Source organism: Phascolarctos cinereus, unplaced genomic scaffold (genome assembly GCF_003287225.1).
Source record: "Phascolarctos cinereus isolate Bilbo 61053 unplaced genomic scaffold, phaCin_HiC Scaffold_2;HRSCAF=192, whole genome shotgun sequence".
Classification (NCBI taxonomy): Eukaryota; Metazoa; Chordata; class Mammalia; order Diprotodontia; family Phascolarctidae; genus Phascolarctos; species Phascolarctos cinereus.
In genome coordinates, this window is record NW_027555625.1 from 123,273,038 (window position 1) to 123,294,503 (window position 21,466).

The window sequence follows — 21,466 nt, forward strand, 5'->3', positions numbered from 1 at the left end:
ATAAAGATAAATGTAGTCTTGCACTCGGGTTCAAAAATCAACTATTATAAGTACAGAATGGGAAAGGTATGGCTTCATATAAAAAACAGAGCAGGGTTAAGGGTAATGAACTAAAAGTTCAATGTAAGTCAATAAAAATATGATGTAGCAGTCAAAAAAATTAATATGATCTTGGACTGAAATGTTAGAAATATAGTAACCAGATAAGGAAGGTGATTATCTTATTGTATTTTTTCCTGACATATTGGGTAGGTAAATGAACAGAGACTGCAATATTCTCAATACTTACCACATATATTCTATTGCCATAATGCTTATAAATTTCTTTTTTAAAGAATTATAATCTATGATAATCATAGGGCAATTTATTCAAAACATCAATTTGCTGGAAGTGAGGTGGTCAAAATAGGAAAGGCAGTAATGCATTTAAAACAACCACAATAACAACAACAACAACCAACCAACCAAATAGATGTTATGGGTCTTTACCCAAACTTTGAAGATCTAATTCATCAGAGACAAAATGGGCTTAACATTTTGCTTAAGGTAATCCAGCATTATCGGTTTTTTTAAAAAAATATAAATATTTTTTAAAAACATTGAAAATAAATCACTCAGGTTGAACAAGCTGTACTCATGCTAATGAAGTTTCATTCTTCTTAACAGGATGGGACTTAGCCAAAACTCCAAATGAAAATATCAAAGTAGAACAATCCTCAGAAAATTGGAATGTCAATGTGGAATTCAGTTTAGATAACATCAATGTCTTCATCATCATCTCCAGAATCATCAAACTGGATTTCATCGTCATTCCCAGGACCAAAGGTGTCTATTTTGTTGGTTTCGGCACGCTCTTGAAGTTCTCTATATGCCTTTAAACTTCCTGCTTCATCTGCATTGTACTTCAGTATGACATCAGCTTTGTTAACCTGGTAGTCTCAGAAATCAACCAATGTAACCTCCGATGTATTTATCCAAACCTTTTTTCTTAATTTTCTTATGATGTGATGTAACCTCTTCACAACATCAAAAAACAGATTGCTTCTAATCATCCATTTCCCAGGATTTTGATCACCTGGACATATATTCTTGTTCGTCTTCCTTGAAAATCAGCTTTTTTTTTTTCAGATTCATTTTCATTCTTTCTTATGCGCCTAATTTTTTTTTTTACCTCCCTTACCTTTATGCTTGGGTATGGCTGTGGCAGCCTCTGAGGGGTCTCAGGGCCAGGTAGAAGGGATTCACTTCACAGGGGAAGCAGAGAGTGAGCTCTAGGTCATGAGCTGGACGCTCTGGAGGGCACAGAGTGTGTCTATAACTTTCAAATATTCATTTTGACCTATAGGGAAAATTCCATGTAGGGATTTGTTCCAAATTAATTAACCAACACCTGCCTTTGAGAATTCAGTCACCTGATTGACAAAGAAAGGTTGAACTGTATCAACAAATAGGCAAAGGTCCAATCTGTTATTGCCTTAGCCCTAGGAAAACTCTAAGACTCAGTTCCATAGAGTAATGAGGTAACCATTCACCAAGCTATCACTGGCTTTTGTAATGTCTGATCTTAAAATCCCTGCAGTCCCATGCTAACTGCAGCTCCAGAGATTTGTGAGCTTGAGTCCAGAATGTCTGGGGAAGAATTCTTTCAAGAGCTTTTTGAGATAAAAAGACCATCAGCCCAGTGGCAAGAGCCCCTACTTTACGCTATGAACTGTATCTTTTCAACGTCACTAAAACTGCACATTTGTTTTATTGCATCCCTCTTTGTATAAAAAGCTTCTCAATACCTCATCAATGTATGTTTATTTTCCTATAGCCTCTAAAGATCAGGAACTTCTCCATTGCACAAATGTTGCATACTTGTTTCGCTATAGCCTTTACAAACCAAAAAACAAGTGAAGCTTTTCAGCACCAAATGAACGGGCAGGCTAATTAAATAAAAAGCACTTAGTTTGTGCCAGGCTATACTAAGTACTGAGGATTAAAATACAGGCAAGCAAGACAGCTCCTGCCCTCAAGGAGTATGTATTCGAATAAGGAAGACTACATAGCTGGAGGAGGAAATGGCAAACTACTTCAGTATCTTTGCCAAGAAAATCCCAAATGGGGTTAGAAAGAGTTAGACACACCTGAAACTGAACAACACATGCATATGGGAGTGGTAGCCAGGAAGAAAAGTATTTTTGATAGGGAAGTCAGAGAGATTGGCATTAGAATGATAGAACAATTGTTTGGGATATCCTTGCCAGGAATGGAATATGGATTTCATCTGAAGATAACTGGAGGGCAGAATGATGGGTCTGGATCTTGGCAAGACAGGGTGAAATCTTGCCAATCCAGGGTCCAGTATCCCAGGGAGGAAGGTGGTCTGCCAGAGTGAAGGGAGCCTGGCATAAAGAGAGCAAGAGAGCAGCACATGTTTCATTATAAGCCTGAAGATGTAACTGTAGCTATATGTATGTTTGTTTGTTTATATTTTTGTCACTAATGAATGGTTTGGAGATTTGCAAGTGAGTCTGCCCATTATTTTCAAATTAGAAACAAAAATAATAGCGAGTGAACTCTTGGTTAGACACCTCATCAGATCACATCTGGAGTATTGTATTCAATTACAGGTGCCATATTTTAGGAAAGACAGTGACATGTTGTATCCAGAGAAGGGGAATATGATGGTGAGGGAATTGGGACCTGCCTTTGAACTATCCATTTTAAAAAGTAGGAATGTTTAGCATGGAGGAAAACAAGACCCAGAGGGTATTTAATAATTAATATCTACACAAGGCTTTAGGGTTAGGAAAGAATTTTGCATAAATTATTTCATTAGAGCCTGGCAATAACCCTGAAAGGGAGGTATAGCTAGCTATGTATTCTACAGATGAGGAAACCTAAGGTCAGAGAGGTTAAGTGATCTGTCCAGAGTCACACAGCCAGTAAGTATCAGGGGTGAAATTCGACCTCAGGTCTTTGTAGCTCCAATGCTGCCTTTCCAGAATGTGATAGCTGAGACATGACTCTTAGCTAACTAGAGCATTCATTAAGTAATTACTATGTGCCAGGCACTGTGCTATGAGGGCTCTCTCCCTCCTCAAATTATCCTGTACTTAGGTTATATGTGTACGTATTAGTATCCCCATTCCACCACACTTCCTGACTGAAAGGTCTGATTTTCAGTTTTATCTTTGCGTCTCTAGTACCTAGCACAGCACCTTGCACGTAGTAGGTACTTAAATATTTGGTGGATTGGATTGAATTGGGTGGGACTATATTTATAAGCTAGGACAGCTAGGTGGCACAGTGGATAGAGCGCCAGGACTAGAGTCAAGAAGACTCATCATCCTGAGTTAAACTCTAACCTCAGACACTCACTGGCTGTGTGACCCTCGGCAAGTCACTTAACCTTGCTGGCTTCAGTTTCCTCATCTGTAAAATGAACTGGAGAAAGAAATGGCAGATCACTCCAGTTCTTTGCCAAGAAAACCCCAAATGGGGCCATGAAGAGTTAGACATGGCTGGAAAACAACCCAACTATTTGTAATCTACCAGATTATCCTAAGATACCCAGGGATCTTTGTCTCCCTTTCCTTCCCCCTTGCCCTACGTACAAAAATTCCTTCTAAAGACTCTGAGAAAATAAGATTCACACTAAACAATTGGATGATAGTTCAAGGCAGCATATGACAGGTACTGAAATATGCAATAAAATTAAGTACTATAGGAAGCCAGAGAAGTTGGACCAGAACGGTCAGAGATGTCATCATGAAAAGGGGTTCACTTAAATTGGGCCTTTTAAGAATAGAGAGATTTAGCTGAAGAGAACTTCTAGTAGTATGATATTTTTTCATAAGCAAAGGTATGGAAGTGGTTTGAACATGGAGTCTAGGGCATGGTAAGGTGGTGATTGGTCTAATTATAGCAAAAAATAACAGTAAAAATTGTCATTTCTTATTGCTTCATATACATATATATACATATGTATATATACATATATATATATACATTTTTTTTTTACATATCATCTCATGTAAGACCAACACCAGTTGCATGAGGTAGATACCAAGAGTTTTATTATTCCCATTTTATAGGTAAGGAAACAGACTTAGAGAAATTAAGTGATTTACTCTTGGTCATGCAGCTAGGATGTAATGATATGTAAATGATATAGAAATGAATTCCCTGTTACCAGAACAAAACTATTTCTTTTTTATACTCCCTGCAGAGTGTGGGTGGTGCTAGGTGTACAGTGATTAATAGAAAGGTCAGAGGTCTTCAAGGGAATTCTGCTTCTGCTCAAAAATGCTGGGGTTGCCTCACAGACTTTGTGATTGGGTCTAGAACGGTGGAATGAGCCTCGACTGGGAGTCAGGGCTGCTGTGTTCTAGTTCTGACTTTGCTCCAAATGCTCCTGTGTTACCTCGGGCAATTCATGCTACTTGTCTGAGCCTCAGTTTCTTCATGTCACAGTGGAAATCCTCATCTGCACTCTCGCTACCTCACAGGACTATAAGATAATGGATGTAAAAATTCTATAAATTATAAAATATAAGTTGGAAAATTGTTCGGATTCTTTGGCCCAGTAGCCCAGTTACTTTCTTGAAAGGAAGAAAAAACCTACTTAGGAAGAAATACTCATCATAGCACTCTCTATTTGTACGAGCAAAAGGTCAGGAAACCCCATATGCACAACAATCCAGGAAGGGCTGAATAAACAGCGTGGCTTGGATACAATTGGAATGTTGTTGTGCTATAAAGAATAAAGAATTTAGAGATTTATGGGAAAACTGGTGCAAAATGATATAGTGAAGAAACTGAGACACCGAGGATAAATATGATATGGAAAGAACATAGGATTTGGATTCAATGGGCCTGAGTTCACTTCGTCTCCATGATAAAACAAAAGCTTATTGAAGGCAAGGGTTATTTAATTTTACCTTTGTATCCTCAGTAGTCATTTAACAAATGCTTATTTGATAGACTATATGACCTTGAGCAAGTTGTTTAGCTTCTTTGTTATCAGTTTTATCATCTGTAAAATGAAAGGGTTGCATCAGATGATTTTTAAGATCCTTTTCTAGCAATGTTAAATCCTAGATACTGTGTGAATCTAAGTCAAGTATTAACCTCCCTCCTTGCCTGTCCTATGCTTAACTGATCCATTGGCAGGTCAATATTTATCTCTCTGTGGTAGGCGATGAAGAGGTCAAATAGGTCAGACACTGGCCTTGTAGTCAGAAGAGATCTGGGCTTAAATCCTCTTTTCTTTCTTTTTTTTTTTTTTGCTAGGCAATGGGGTTGAGTGACTTGCCCAGGGTCACACAGTAAGTGTTATGTGTCTGAGGCAGGATTTGAACTCAGGTCCTCCTGAATCCAGAGCCAGTACTCTATCTACTGAACTTCCTAGCTGCCCCTTAAATCCTAACTCTTGACACTTACTAAGTGTACAATACTGGACAAATCACTTAACGTTTCTGAGTTTTAGTTTCCTCATCTATAAGATGGGAAATTTTGATAATTATGATTCTCATAACTGAAATGGTCTGCCTTAGGAAACATTGGGTTTCCCCTGCCTGGAGGTATTTAAGTAGAGGGTGGATGACCTCTTCATGGACATGCTGTAGGGGGATTCTTTTCCCCATATGGATTGTATTAGTTGACTGCTATAGCCCTTGCTGGGGCAGCTAGGTGGTGAAATGGATAGAGTACTGGGCTTGGAATCAGGAAGACTCATTCCCCTGAGTTCAATTCTGGCTTCAGACACTTACCAGCTGTGTGATCCTGGGCAAGTCACTTCACCCTGTTTGCCTCAGTTTCCTCATCTATAAAATGAACTAGAGAAGGAAATGGCAAACCACTCCAATATCTTTGCCAAGAAAACCCCAAATGACCCTATTTGCTTAGCATAGTGTCTGGAACATAGCTGGTGGTTTGACCCCATGGACCATAGCATGCCAAAACCCTCTATCCCTTTATTACCTCCCGAAGTCTGTTCAAACTCGTATTTGTTGCTTCCATGATACTGTCTCATCCTCTGCCATCCCCTTTTCCTTTTGCCTTCAATCTTTCCCAACATCAAGGTCTTTTCCAATGAATCCCATCTTCTCATTATAGGGCCAAAGTATTTAGGATTCAGCTTCAGTATTTGACCTTCCAGTGAATAGTCTGAATTAAACTTTTTAACTATTGATTGATATGATCTCCTTCCTATACAAAGGACTCTCAAAAGTCTTCTGCAGCACCGTAATTCAAAAGTGTCAATTCTGCTGCACTCAGCTTTCCTTATAGTCCAACTCTCACAACTGTACAGTGCTACTGGAAAAACCATAGCTTTGACTGTATGGACCTTTATCAGCAAGGTGATATCTCTGCTATTTAGTATGCTATCCAGATTTGCCATAGCTTTCCTTTCAAGGAGCAAGTCTTTTTATTTCATGGCTGAAGTCACTGTCTGCAGTGATCTTTGAGCCCAAGAATATAAAATCTGATGGTGCTTTCATTTCTTCTTCTATTTGCCAGGAAATAATGGGACCAGTTGCCAAAATCTTTTTTTTTTTTAACGATAAGCTTTAAGCCAGCTTTTACACTCTCCTCTTTCACCCTTATCAAGAGGTTTCTTAATTCATCTTCACTTTCTGCCATCAGACTGGAAACATCTGCCTGAGACTGTTGATATTTCTCCTAGCAACTTTAATTCTGGCTTTTGATTCATCTAGCCTGGCATTTCACATGATGTACTCTGTATATAAGTTAAATAAATAAGGTAACAATATACAGCTTTGTCGTACTCCCTTTCCAATCAGTTGTTCCAAGTTTTGTTCTAAATGTGGCTTCTTGGCCTGCATACAGGTTCCCCAGAAAACAGGTAAGATGATCTGGTATTCCCATCTCTTTGAGGACTTGCCACATAGTCAAAGGTTTTAGTGAAGTCAATGAAGCAGAAGGAGATGTTTTTCTGGAATTCCCTTGCTTTCTCCATAATCCACCAAATATTGGCAATTTTGTCTCTAGTTCCTCTGCCTCTTCAAAAACTAGACTGCTCTACTGGCAATTCTCAGTTCACATATTGCTGAAGCCTAGCTTGCAGAATCTTAAGCATAACCTTGCAGTATGTGAACTGAGTACAATTCTTCAGTAACTTGACCCCACAGACCATAGCATGCCAAGACCCTTTATCCCCCTATTACCTCCCAAAATCTGTCCAAAGTCATATTTGCTGCTTCCATGATACTGTCTCATTCTCTGCCATCCCCTTTTCCTTTTACCTTCAATCTTTCCCAACATCAAGATCTTTTCCAATGAGTCCTATCTTCTCATTATGAGACCAAAATATTTAGGCTTCAGCTTCTTCTTTAGGATTGAGATGTGAACTGATCTTTTCCAATCCAGTGACCACTGTTGAGTTTTCCAAATTTGCTGGTATATTGAGTGCAGCACTTTAATAGCATCATCTTTTAGAGTTTTAAATAGCTCAGCTGGAATTCTATCACCTCCACTAACCTTATTATTAGCATGCTTCTAAGGCCCACTTGGCTTCATTCTCCAGGATGTATGGCTCTGGATCAGTAACCACATTATCACAGTTATCAGTGATGTTAAGATGTTTCTTGTATAGTTCTATTGTGTATTCTTGCCATCTCTTCTTAATCTCTTCTACTTCTGTTAAATCCCTACCATTTTTGTCTTCTATCATGTCCATTTTTGCATGAAACATTCCCTTGTTATCTCTAACTTTCTTGAAGAGATCTTGTCTTTCCCATTCTATTGTGTTCTATTTCTTTGCATTGCTCTTTTAAGAAAACTGCTTATCTCTCCTTGCTATTCTCTGGAATTCTGCATTCAATTTAGTACACCTTCCTAAAATTGGTTTTCCAATAACCAGCTCAAGCATCAGGAACCCATAATTCAACCAAAACTTCAGAGACTTTAAGTTTTCCCATACTTCTTGCAATTTCTATCTTTATCTAAACTCAGCAGTGGATAGAGCACCGGTTCTGAAGTCAGGAGTACTTAAGTTCAAATCTGACCTCAGACCAAACACTTGACACTTACTAGCTGTGTGACCCTGGGCAAGTCACTTAACCCCAATTGCCTAAAAATTAAAAATAAATAAATAAATGTAAACTCGGACCTGATATGAATATTGCCAATAGCAGGCTGAAGGAAGAATCTTAAAAAAGAAATCCATGAGGGTCTGTCTTGTAAAAATGAGCATTTCTGTTTCCCTTATCAAAACAGAAAAATAATTTTGCTTTCTTGACAATCATCAATTTTATGTCACTAAGTTTATAGATTTGGGAAATGTTGCAAACACCATCTGGATTTCCATAAGGCATTTAACAAGGTCTCCCTGATTCTCCTGTGAACAAGAATGAGAGTTATTGGCTTGATGATTCTACAATTTGGTGGATTATTGCTAATTGAATGACCATAGGAGTGTTGATTAATCATTTGACAGCAACTGAGGAGTATCTACTTGAAATCCTGTCAAGTATTATTAGTGGTTACTTGGATGAAGTCATCCAAGGTGTACTTTTTAAGAACTTAATAGGGATAAGTATAAATTCTTGCACTGAAGTTAAAAAAACAACTGTAAGAATGCAGGAGGTAAGACATGGCTAGACAGCAATTCAGGTGAATAAGACTTAGAGGTTTTATTGAACTACAAGCTTAATATTAGTCAACTATGTGACAATTCGCTAAAGAAGCTGATGGGATTTTAGTCTTCATTAAGAGATATAATAGACAGGAAACAGTGATTAGGGTGTGGAAGATATTTCAAAATCAGTATCATTGACTGGTCAGAGCACATGTCAAAATCAATACCAAATTGAAAGAAAGGACAGAGATGAAATAATACTGTATATAATTATAGCAGCTTGACCTGAACCAACCTGATCTGTCTGCATAGGCTGTGAGCTTTTAAAACAAAAACAAAAGCAAAAGCAAAAACAACAAAAAACAAAACAAGAAATAGGCAGAAGGAAGGGTATTGAAGGGCAGCCGGTTGGACTTGGAGATGAGAGAGATCTCAGTTCAAATCCTATTGCTGACACCTACTAGTTGTATGAACTTACATAGTGTGATGTATAAAAAGTTTGACAGACATAGTTTCTGGGTAATTAATCATTTTATTAATCATGCTAACAGATAACGAAAGGGGTCAGTGGTACTCTTGAGTGCTAAAGACCCCTTGTCGAACCCACTCAATGCTTTATATGCCCTTAGAAGAGTGAGTGTTCCTAAGGGTAGCAACCAACTCTGATTGGTTAACAGTTAATGAACAGAATGAATATTATGATGAGAGGTGTACCCATTCTACTGAGGAGCTGGGGGACTTGACTTTGCGCTCGCGCTCTCGCTCTCTCTCTCTCTCTCTCTCTCTCTCTCTCTCTCTCTCTCTCTCTCTCTCTCTCTCTCTCCCTCTCCCTGTCTCCCTCTCCCCCCTCCCTCCCTCTCTCTCTCTTTTTCCCTCTCTCCCTCCTTCTCCCCTAGACCACCTCTAGCCTCACAATCTAGGCAAAAGATCTACCCCCACCCAATCCTGACTAGAACACAATGGTCCAAATTTACCTTAAATTCTTTGTAAGGTTCACTAGTTGGGTGGGGTCTCCCGCCCAGGATGAAAAGCTTATACTTGAGGATTTGGGCAATCTCATCCATCAACTGCGTCCTTCAGTTCAATGTCCTAAACAACCTACAGGTTTCTGAAAAATTCCTGGTCCTAATTCAATAGTTGATAATTAATATAAATAAGAAATAATAATTTCTCTCAATAGGCAAGTCACTTCATGAAACTTACCCTTAACTTCTTCAACCATAAAATAGGGGTATCTGTAGTAGAAATTAGGTAGAGATACTGGACCCAACCAAATATACACACAAGATATCCATGCTAGAAAAAAACATAATTTTCAAGGTATTAATTTTTAAGAATTTTAAGATTTTTAAGAATCCTTAAAGATGGAAAGATTTCAGAAGACTGGGGGGAAAGCTATTATTCAAAAAAGATAACCAAGAATATATTACCCAATAACCCATATGCCTACTTTCTTATTTCTATAAAATCTAGTCTATTTGTGTTCATATGGACTTCTTCATAAATATGAATCTACTACTGGCCATATGCCTGCAGAGGAAATTGGAAGAAAGTTTCCATATACTGAAATATTTATAGCAGCATTCTTTGTGGTAGTAAAACACTGGAAACAGAGTGGGGATGCATTGATGGAATAGTAATTAGGAAGTGACAATGTTAGAAAAAATAAAAAGTGTCAATAAACCAGTGTTTAAAAAAAATAGTCATCTATACAGCAAGGATACCCATGAAGTAAATGGTAGATGGGAAAGCAACAGGCAGGATTTTGCCCAGTTTTTTGTAACAAAAAACACTTATATAATAAAAATGATGGTACCATCTAAGCTGGAGTTGCAGATCCATAACACCAAACTATCAAGTGAATACTTCATAGAGCTGGACAAAAGTATTTATTTGGAGGAATAATGGGTCTAGAATTTTAAATAGGAATAAAGGGGGAAGAGCACTATCAGACCTCAAATTATGCTGCATAAGCAGACTGGTACCAGCTTAAAAGACAGAAAAGGGGAGCAGTGGAACAAAAGGCACTTGAATTCTATCCCAGTGTTTGTTAAACCAAAGAACATAAGTTATTGGAGGAAGAACTCCCTATTTGATGAAAACCGTCAAGAATTCTGGAAAGCAAATTAGCAGAAATTAGTTTTAAGCCATTTTATACCCTATATTATAATAAGTTCAAAATGGATACATGACATGAATATTAAAAGTCACACCGGATGGAATTCTATTGTGCTATAAGAAATGATGAGCAGGATGGTTTCTGAAAAACCCGGGAAGACTTGTATGAACTGATGCCGAGTAAAGTGAGTAGAACCAGTAGAACATTGTACACAGTAACCGCAATATTTTAACGATGATCAATTGTAAAAGATTTGGCTACTTTGTTCAATACAATGATCCAAAAGATTTCCAAAGGACCCATGATGACAAATACTATGTGCAGATTGAAGTATGATTTTTTTTACTTTCTTTATTATTCTTGCTTTTTTTTTGTAACACTGCTAATCTGGAAATATGTTTTGCGTGGTTTCACATGTATAATTGAAATCATATTGCTTGCCTTTTCATTGGGTAGGGAGGGAGGGAGAGAATTCAGAACTCAATATTTTTAAATGAATATTGAAAATAAATAATAAATAGCTAATAAGAATGATAATAGCTTAAAAATCACACCATAAAAAAATTAGAGGAGAACCAGATCAGGTATGTTTCGTAGCTATGGCTAGAAGACAAGGAAAAACTGCAATCACAAAAGATAAAATAGATTACTTTCATTACATGAAATTGAATAGCTTTCGCACAATGAAAATTTATGCAACTAAGATATGGAGGGATACAATGGGGAAAATATCTTTGTCTCAATTACCTTTGGTAAAAGTCTGATAACGAACTAGAGCATACATCTTTACAGTTATTCAATAGACTGAGAGGTATAACTGTGTCTATTACTTATTGGTTTTTTTAAAATGTCACAGACAAGTATGAGAACTATCCTGCCTTTTTGCTTGTCTTCTGCTTATACCTTTGGGAGGAGGAAGAAGGCACAGGCAGAGAGTGTTGCATCTATAGAAAACCTTTCCCAGAATGCCAGAGATGCACAGCAGAAAGGACCAAGTGGAGTATCTGGGAAAGGAAAAACAAGGCTGGGAGGAAGAAAGAAGTGAGTAGAAGAACCAAAAGAGAGAAAGATAAGTGCTTCTGCATCATGCTGACAGCATGACATCAAAGAGACCTTGCTAGGGAATGGCTATCGAGCTATAGCAGCAGATGGAAGGCGGTTGTAGCAATGGCAATACATAGCAACAACTAAGCGTGATGGGTGGCAACTATGGAAGGAGAGATAGTAGTGAACAAGGAGAGTGGCCTGCAAGTGGGGAAACTCTCTATGGAACCAATGATTCGAGTGCACTCAAGTTGCTGGAACTTCGCTATTGACGCTGTTTATTTTATGTCTGAGAACCATGTAGTTCTTAGCTGTTTTAAGTAATAAACATTTCCATTCAAACTTTTCACTAGTTGCCTTTATTGTGAAGAGATGAACTGACTTGAATACCATAGGGAAGCAAGACAAATTCTGGTGTTCCCAGGCAAACACTGGGTCAGAGTGTTAGCCATGTGGAGATGTTATTATGGATAAGCCTCCAAGATGGAACCTGGTACTCCTCCATTTGCAATTTAAAAGTCTTCACAATGTGGATCCAACCCATCTCTTCAGGCTGATTACACATGTAGTCTACATTCCAGACAAACTGGTCTGCTTGTTCCCCATACACAATTTTACACCTCCCTCCTCTTTGCCTTTCCACAGGCTATACCCCATACATAAAATACTGTCTGTCCTCACTTCTGCCTTTTATAACCCTTAGCTCCTTTCAAGGTTTAGCTCAAGTTCTACCTCCTTCAAGATGCCTTTTTAAAAATTCTATCAGCTGTATGTGTGTATGTATACACACACACACACACGCACACACACGAGAGAGAGAGAGAGAGAGATACACATAGATAGATGTAGATGGAAATGTGATATCTTTCTTCAAATCTCTAAAGGACTGTCATGTGGACAAGGGATTAGACTTCTCTGCATCATCAAGCACATGTATGACTTATGAAGGAGGTAGGCTAATAATTGCCTTTTCTTTCATTCAGTCGTCTTATGGAAGATATTTAAGTTGAGGAAAGTCTATAAGGCTGAATTTTCTGAGTCAAATTCTTTTGGTAATTAGTTCATTGAGGACTAATGGATTAAGTACTGAGGGCTAGGGGCACAGATATGACAGAGAGATAGCTCCCAACAAACCTACAGGGGATGTAACATATTCATAGATAAATAAATATCTATCGGAGCCAATTTGTTTCTTACTATATATAATTTATACTATTCCCTTTTGGTGTTTCAGATTAGAAAGTCTTTTTTTAATTTTTTTTAATCTTTATGCAATTGGGGTTAAGTGACTTGCCCAGGGTCACACAGCTAGTTATGTGTCAAGTGTTTGTGTCTGAGGTGGGATTTGAACTCAGGTCCTCCTGACTCCAGGGCCGATGCTCTATCCACTGTGCCACCTAGCTGCCCGAGATTAGAAAGTCTTGAGGTAAAGAGTGGAACCATAGGAAAATTGATTGACATGACCTTTCCAAGAATGAAAGTGTTGATTTGATTACTGCTCCCAAAGCTAGATGTAAAAAGGGGTTCAAGAAGAACTAGGTAGAACTTGTTCAGAGGGCTCAGCATACATGAAAATGGCTGTAAAGCAGCAATGTGTGAGAGTGGGCTAGTTATAGAGAACTCTCACCAGAGAACAAGGCCTCCGGGCAAGAGATAGTGAACCCTATAGGAAGCAGAAAGCATGGCAAGAAGATAGAGTGCAGCAGCTTAACAAACTTGTTAGATCCCATAAATATTGATTCCAGTATAATTTTAATCTTAGAAAATAATGAGTTTTTAATGTAGTTTTTCCTTCTTCATGCCCCACCCCCATATCGTATAGATCATAAAAATTTATATGACAAATGTAACCATAGAGATGACTTTGTTCAATGATCAGTTGAATATCAGATCAAACAAGGCCTCAAATAGGGAGATATTCTCACCAAAGGTGTTCACCATTGTCATGGAGGATATCCAAATAGAAGAATGATTCTAAATTGATGGAGAAGTACTACAATTGAACCTGTTTTCAGATGCCACTGTGTTGGTTGCAGTGGTCCCTTTACCGAACAGAGCACCCTCACTGAGATTTATGGTCAATCAGAACACAGCAGTCTAGTCATCAAAAAGGAAGAAATAAAAAGGCATATTGCATATGTTATGATAAGAAGCTGTATGGGCAGCCCATCGAAGTAATCAATCAGTACATCTATCCTGGATAAGCACTGGAACTGCATAGTCAACTAGGCTCTGAAAGAAATAAGAAGAGAAAAATGGACTGGATGACATTTGGGAAATTGTATAGCATTTTCAGTGGCCTTGAGATCTTCCCAGCTTAAAACAAAACAAAACAAAACAAAAAACAAAACACATTTTCAATAGCAACATTCTCCTGATGAAATGATAGGGCTATTAATCACAACTGTCATGATTTCAGAAGAACTATAATTACAGATGACTCAAAAAGCAATAGAAACAATGGGAAGACAAATGGTGAGTATAAGCAGGCTGCAACATGCTACCAGTGATGACCTACGTGTGAAAAAATATTTTGCATAGCCTTTTGTGATCTACAGTATTACTGAAATACAAATGTTATGGCTAATAGTTATGTGTTATGGCTAATAATCTATTCTAGTCAAGTGACATCTGTTCAACTCTAGGGCCTACACTTCAAGAAATATTCACAAAGTGGAATATATCCAGGGAAGGGTGAACAGGGTGGCAAAATCATATGAGTCAATCAGTAAACATTTATTAAACACCTACTATGTGCTAGACTGTGCTAAATACTAAGGATACAGAGAAAAGCCAAGGACAATCCCTACTTTCAAGGAGTTCACAATCTAGTGGAAGAGACAATACATAAAAGGAAAAGGAGGAGGAGGAGGATTGGTTGAGAGGAACGATGGGAAAATGATCAAATGGCTGCACTAGGACCCCTTCTTCCCTGAAGTCCACTCTCCACCATCTCCAATCAGAGGGAGGGACCAGGGGCAAGGAGCACTGAGGAGGTGTAAGTTTCTGAGTTGATGGAGATCATATGAGAAGTGGTTGAAGGAACTGAGAAAAGAAGATGTAGGTGGAAATGAATTATCTTCCTTCGAATCTTTGAAGGGCTATCATGTAGACAAGGGATTAGACTTGTGTCATCCAGAACACGTATGACTGATAAAGGAGGTAAGTCAATTATGTATTGAAAACAAAAAGTAATAGATGGATAACATAAGATGGATATTGACTTAGATTTCGATCTTCAGCCCCTCCCCTCCTTCTTTCTGCATAGTCTTCCCTCAAAAAAAATTTCTTTTTTCATTTTTCTTAGGCAATTGGAGTTAAGTGACTTGCCCAGGGTCACACAGCTAGTAAATGTCAAGTGTTTGGTCTGAGGTCCTCCTGACTTTAGGGCTGGTGCTCTATCCACTGCGCCACCAGCTGACCCCCAAAAGAAGTTTTAATAGCTTAAAACTGCACTTAGACTTTTGGGACATCCTCTATTGTACTGTTATCCAAGAAATACTGGGGAAGGAAGAAACCAGAAGTCTGAACTTAGCCCAGCTAGCCATAGCAAAAAGATTGAATCTGTAAGCTACTTTCCCTTATCTGGGTCTCTATTTCAATTATGCTGAAGAACACCACAAACCAAACTATGAGTTTTCTCTACTTAAAAGAAATCAAAGCTGCTTTTCCCATAATTTCAAAACTACCATCATCTCAGAAATTCTCTTGATTATCTGAGGATTGACATAAAGGAAGCTCACAATGGCCAAAACAAGGGAAGAATCCACCATTTCAGGGCAAACATGATGAATTCACATTGTAGCAATCAAAAGAAAAGGCAATTATTATGTTTTCTTTTTCCCTCTAATACAAATCAGACAAGCTGGCACTCCTTCCAAAATGGATATCTCAAAGTTAAACTCCAAAAAGCGTATTTTACATTAAAAATTAATTGGAATTCCAAGATTCTAGGCTCCCGATTCTTCTCAATACATTGTAGATACTGTGTGTGTATATGTAGTATCATTAGATTGTGACCTTGAAAGCATGTGCCTTTTTTTGTACCATCAGTGCTTACCACAGTGCCTAATATACAGTAGGTGCTTAAGAGCTGTTTATTGACCAACTGATATGTATGTGGCAATTTTAATTATGTTAAAAAGGATTTATTATGAAAACCATTATATAAGTATCCCAATAGTGAAACATTAGGAGGTGAGGGGACCAAAAGTTAGGCCTCCCTCCAAATACTATCTCCCCCCAAAAGAGAAGAAAACAAAAGAAAAGCCAGAAAAAATCACAAATGAGCAGGACAGTTTTGAAAGTTACATTTTGAACTTTACAGCTTTGTGCAGTGGTAGCATCATAGCCAATGAGTTTTATCTGAGGTATTATTTCTAAATCTCTAATTTAAAAGAAAATTAAACGCTACATAATGGAGAGTTACAGTTTCATTTATAATCCTCTCCTCTGTTCTACAATGCAAATAGAAATGTTCATTTTATTCACTGTTTGTTAAGTACAGAATAAAAATAAAATGAAATTTTAAAAAGAGAGACATTAACAAATGGTAGCATGTCCGCAAAAAGGGTGACCAGGGTAACGAATTGTCTAGAGATCACATCACAAGAGAGAAGTGATTGAAGGAAGTATAGAAAGGATTTTGGTGGGAAAAAAAATTACATCTTTTCAAATCTCTGAAGGGCGATATTGTAGGAGAGGGATTAGATTTATTCTGCATGGCTTCATAGGGCAGAAAACAGAATAATGGGTGGAAGTTATAAGGAGACAGATTTTAGTTATTTTTTTAAATTATTTGCTTTTTTTTGGTGAGGCAATCGGTGTTAAGTGACTTGCCCAGGGTCACACAGCTAGTAAGTGTCAAGTGTTTAGTCTGAGGCCAAATTTCAACTCAGGTCCTCCTGACTCCAGGGCCAGTACTCTATCCACTGTACCACCTAGCTGCCCCTATGGACCAGATTTTAGTTCTTTAAAAAGAAACTTTCTAAAAAAAAAAATACATCTATCCAACAATGAAATGAGCTAACTTGTGTAATTAGGTCCCCATCAATGGAAGGGTTGAGAAGAGTCTAGATGACAAGCTGTAAGGGATATTCTGAGACTCCTGGGGGAAAAAAAAAAGACTCCTGAAAGGGGGAGGAGGTTTGACTAGATGACTTCTAAGACCTCTTTCTACTTGAATATTTCTATAAAATTTTATACAACAGCAACTACAGTTGTGAAATGCTTTAAGATCTTTAGAGACAGGAGATTATTATAAGGGTTCTGGCTTAATTTCAAAGGAAGACTAAAACAAAATTTTCTGAGGGCATTTCCTACAGTCAACTCCATGTGGATTTAGATTTTATTATGTTTTAAAGGCCACAGCTGAACTTCTGCCAATTATCAATTCAGAGATACGACATGGATTTGAAGTAGGAAAAAAAGAAAAAGAAAAAGCACTAGAACCAGGTAATCTGGATTCTACTTTCAGCTCTTCTACTTACTTTCTCTGTAATCTCATGCAGGCCCCTTTCCTTTCTCTGGGCCTTACTTTCCCCATCTGTAAAATGACTTGGCTGGAAGCTCCAGCATGCACAACACAACTGTCCATTTACTCTGTGTATATCTTATATGTCTGTAGTTACTTACATACTATCTCCTCTGACAGAATCTGAGTTCCTTGAAGACAGGGTCAATTTTTTGCCTTTTTAAAAAAAAATCCTCAGTGCTTACCATAATGCCTGGCATATAGCAAAGGCTTAATAAATGCTTGTTCATTGGTTAATTGATCTTTATTACCTGTGTGACCTTAAACAAATCTCTTAAATGCCCCCAGCCTTGGTTTCCTCATCTGTAAATTTTTGAGGGTTGGAGGGATTGGCCTCTGAGGTCCCTTTCAGCTCAAAATCCTACAGTGTTAAGAAGATATAGACAAATTCCCTAAATAATTCTAACAGCTAGATTTTTAATGAAGACCAGAACCAGACTTTCCTTGATAAAGAAGAGAATGTTTCCTCCCCTACAATAGAAAGTGTTATTGAGATCTTTAAATTTAGGGGCAATTGATACCCTCTGTAGCTGGGCATGTACAGATCGGATACATATAGACCACAAGTAAGCATAAAACCATATTCCCTTTGGCCTTTTGACACTCAGGGGGACTATCATTTAAATGGAACATTATATATACAATATAATTGAGTATTTAATTGAATCAGGAGACCAGGTTTTAATTCTGCCTCTTCTGATACTTAACGTGGTCACTTCCCTTTCTCTGACCTCAATTTTGGCACCTGTCAAATGAGGAGTTTGGATTAAATGGTTCCTCCCAGTTTTGACATTCTATGATTCTATATTACAATAACTCAAATGTCTAAGTTGCTTTAAGCTATATAAACAACCGTGTGAGGTATTATTATACCTGTACTTATTTTATACTGGAGGAAACCAATGGAGAGGATCAAAGCAACATGCCCAGGGTTAGAGAGCTAATAAATAAATGTGAGAGCTCAGACTTTACCCCAGGCCTCCTGCTTGGGAGCAAGTGAACTCTTTATTGCAAAAGGGAGGGAGGAAGAGTAAATGAGAGACAGGGGAAACGGTGTGGGGTGGGGGTGAGGGGAGAGAGAGAAGAAGAGAGGGAGAGAGAGAAGGTAAGAAAAAGAGGGAGAGGGAATGAGAGAGAGAGAGAGAGAGAGAGAGAGAGAGAGAGAGAGAGAGAGAGAGAGAGAGAGAGAAAGTGGAGAGGGAGAGAAAGGAGAGAGAAGACGAGGAGGGGAGGGAGGAGAGGAGGAGAGAGAAGACAAAGAGACTGAAAGAGAACTGAATTTGGAAAGGGTAGACCTGTGTTCAAATTCTGATTTATGACTTTGTGACCATAAACATAAACGTCCCTCAGTATTTCTAGCTTTTTAAAATAAGGAGATTAGACTAAATGGTCCCAAAAGTTTCCCTTTGGCTCTTCATCCTAAATCACTAAATTCCCTTTTCCTGGGGGTGTTTTCCTTGCGGTGTGTAAAGCTTTTCTAGAGAGAGTAAGAAAAGGCTGGAACTGGGGAAAAGGTGCCAAATTCCGGGAATAATGGCTAGCATTTATACCGTATAGTGCTTTAAGGTTTGCAAAGTACTGCCCATATGCCATCTCATTCCCTCAAACCACACAATTGCTTACTCCCATTTACTCCCAAGGTGGACCCTGCGGAAGTATTCTCTCCATAGCTTTCGGTGGAGAATTGTTGCCGGACAGTTCAGGGTTAAACCGAAGCCCCAACCCCAGCCCCGGGCTGCTGGGTTGAAAAGGGTTTAATCCCATCTCCAGCCCTGCCTCGCCCGCTGCTGCTTGAGTCACTGCCTCTGAGGGAGGGAGAGCTGCGTTACTGAAAGTCCACTGACTCTGCCTTGAAATTCTTTGGGTTTTTTCTTCTTCTTCTTCCTTAAAAAAAAAAAAATCAAAAATAGATTCTCTTGACTAATGTAGATTTCTGTGAGCCACATTTCAGGATGGAAGTTGACAGTAATGGAAATAAAGATGATCGATTAATGAAGGAGGGCCCAGCCTTTCAGAGAAGTTAGAATTTGGATGATAAAAGAACAAGTAAGGAATTTAGAGGTTCATTAGTTGCCTAAATCTACGAGCCTGATCCAGCCTTCCACATTTCGTAACTGGCGAGACTAGAGGGCGAAGAGGTTTGGTGATTTGTCCCAGATCACACAGCCTGTAAATGTTGGAAGTGGAATATAAACACTGGTCCTGACTCTTAGAAATAATGCCTGAAAGCTGTCTTCTCTGAGGGCCGCTACTGACAATTACTCCTGCTCCTCTCGCCCTCCGGGAGTAGGTCCCGGTGACTGAGCAATGAAACGCGCTGTCCCCTCACTTCCCTCATTGTACCCTCCCCCTCATTAGAGCCCTTTCTTCAGCGTCTGGGGAAGGAGGGAGTAGGCAAAAAGAAGGGGAGGAGGAGGTGCTCCCCTTCCTTTGCCCTTCCCCCCTGCTCACATTGAATGATCGACAGATCAGAATAGAAGACCCTCCTTGGAGACCAAGATCTCTCTTCACAGTCCCCATCTTGTAGATAATGCTCAGGCAGCCAGATTTTAGCCTCCTCAGATTTCATTCCTGGGGAGAAAACTGTCACTCATTTTCAGTCTGTTCCCCACCCCATTCTTAACTCATTCCAGAGAGGTGCCAGTCACCCTCACAGAGAGATTCAGGAACACTTCCTAAGGAGAGTTAGTAAATAGAGTGTGGGGACTTGGAGTCAGCGTCCTGGGTGCAAAATCTACTGCCTCAGCTGCTTAACTGTGTGACCCTGGGCAAGTCACAATCTCTCAGAACGTGTATTTCCTTCTCCACAGAGTTGTTGTGAGACTCAAAATGAGATCACCAATGTAAAGCTTCTTCTAAACTTTGAAGGGCTATAGTAAATGTCAGTTTGGAGGAGTGCTCTCAGAAATATTTGTTGATGGGTTGTTTGAATTATCTTGGAGAAAAAGAAGAGTATGGTATGGTGAAAAGAACCCTGTGCAACCAACCCCTGGCCATTCACTTGGCCTGCCTGGATTTGATCCCCTCATCCATAAAATTGGAATAGCAGTGCTTGCAGCCCCTACCTCAAAGAGTTGTGAGGAAAGCACCTTCGAGGTCGAAAATAAATATAAAATGTGGTATTACCATACTTTTTTTTTAAGGACCTGAGGTTTTGTTGGTGAGCCCCTCTCCCATCCTAAAACCTCTTAGTAGATAGTCTTAGAAAGCTGCTGTGGCCAGAAATATTCATCACCCCACAGCCAGACCAGAGACAAGTGTTGCTGAACTTAGCTAGGCTGTCTCTCCATACCTAAAGTTTTTCCAGTTGCCCAGTACCTTCCAGAGGTCTGGGCTACAAGTACTCAGGCATGAGTACATGGCATGGATGCCATGATGCATTATCAGAGTAGGATTTTAGTGGGAAAAATATTATTGCTGCTGTTGTCATCACCACCCATAAAAATGAAGGAGAGTTGGACTGAATGAACTCTAAAGTACCTTCTAGCTTTAAAGGTCTAGAGATCCATGAGTTCAGCCCATCCTCACTGAGGCTGTGGCTGCCATCTATATCCCCTTCTTAAATGACTGAAGAGCTTCTTCCTGACCAGGAAAAAAAAAGGCAACAGTGATACTAAGAGTTCATATTTATGTGACAACTCCCATCTTCTTCCTTACCATAGCCCTATGAGGTACAGAAGTAATAGGCATTACAAATATTAGAGAGAGATAAGTGGGTAGTAGATTTATGGAATTATTAAATGCTTACTATGTTCTAGGCGTTGTGCTAAGTGCTGGGGATACAAAAACAGACCAAACGGTCCCTACCCTCAAGGAGTCTACATTTTAACAGAGGGGAGAAAAGGGTGTACATACAGAGTAGATACAAGAAGACCTTAGAGGAGAAGGCATTTATTAACAGCTGAGAGATCCAGGAAAGGCCTTCTGCAGAAAATGGTGCTTGAACTGATGGTTTTTGAAGAAACCCACAGATTTCAAGAGGTGGAGGTAAGGAGAGAGAATATTCCAGGTAATGGGGAAAGCCGGTGCAGAGGCACAAAGGTAGGCGACTAAGCGTCCTGTGTAAGGAACCGCAAGTAGGCCAGTAGGGCTGAACCACTGAGTATATGATGGGAAGTAATACAGAAGAAGGCTGAAAAGATAGGAAGGGGCCAGGTAGCAAAAAGCTTTAAATGCCAAA

General features: G+C 39.0%; 1 pseudogene; it reads right to left on the reverse strand.

The window, feature by feature from the left end:
* Positions 1-749: 749 nt before the first annotated feature.
* LOC110207540 (eukaryotic translation initiation factor 1A, Y-chromosomal-like) lies at positions 750-11,493 on the reverse strand (annotated as a pseudogene).
* Positions 11,494-21,466: the final 9,973 nt, after the last annotated feature.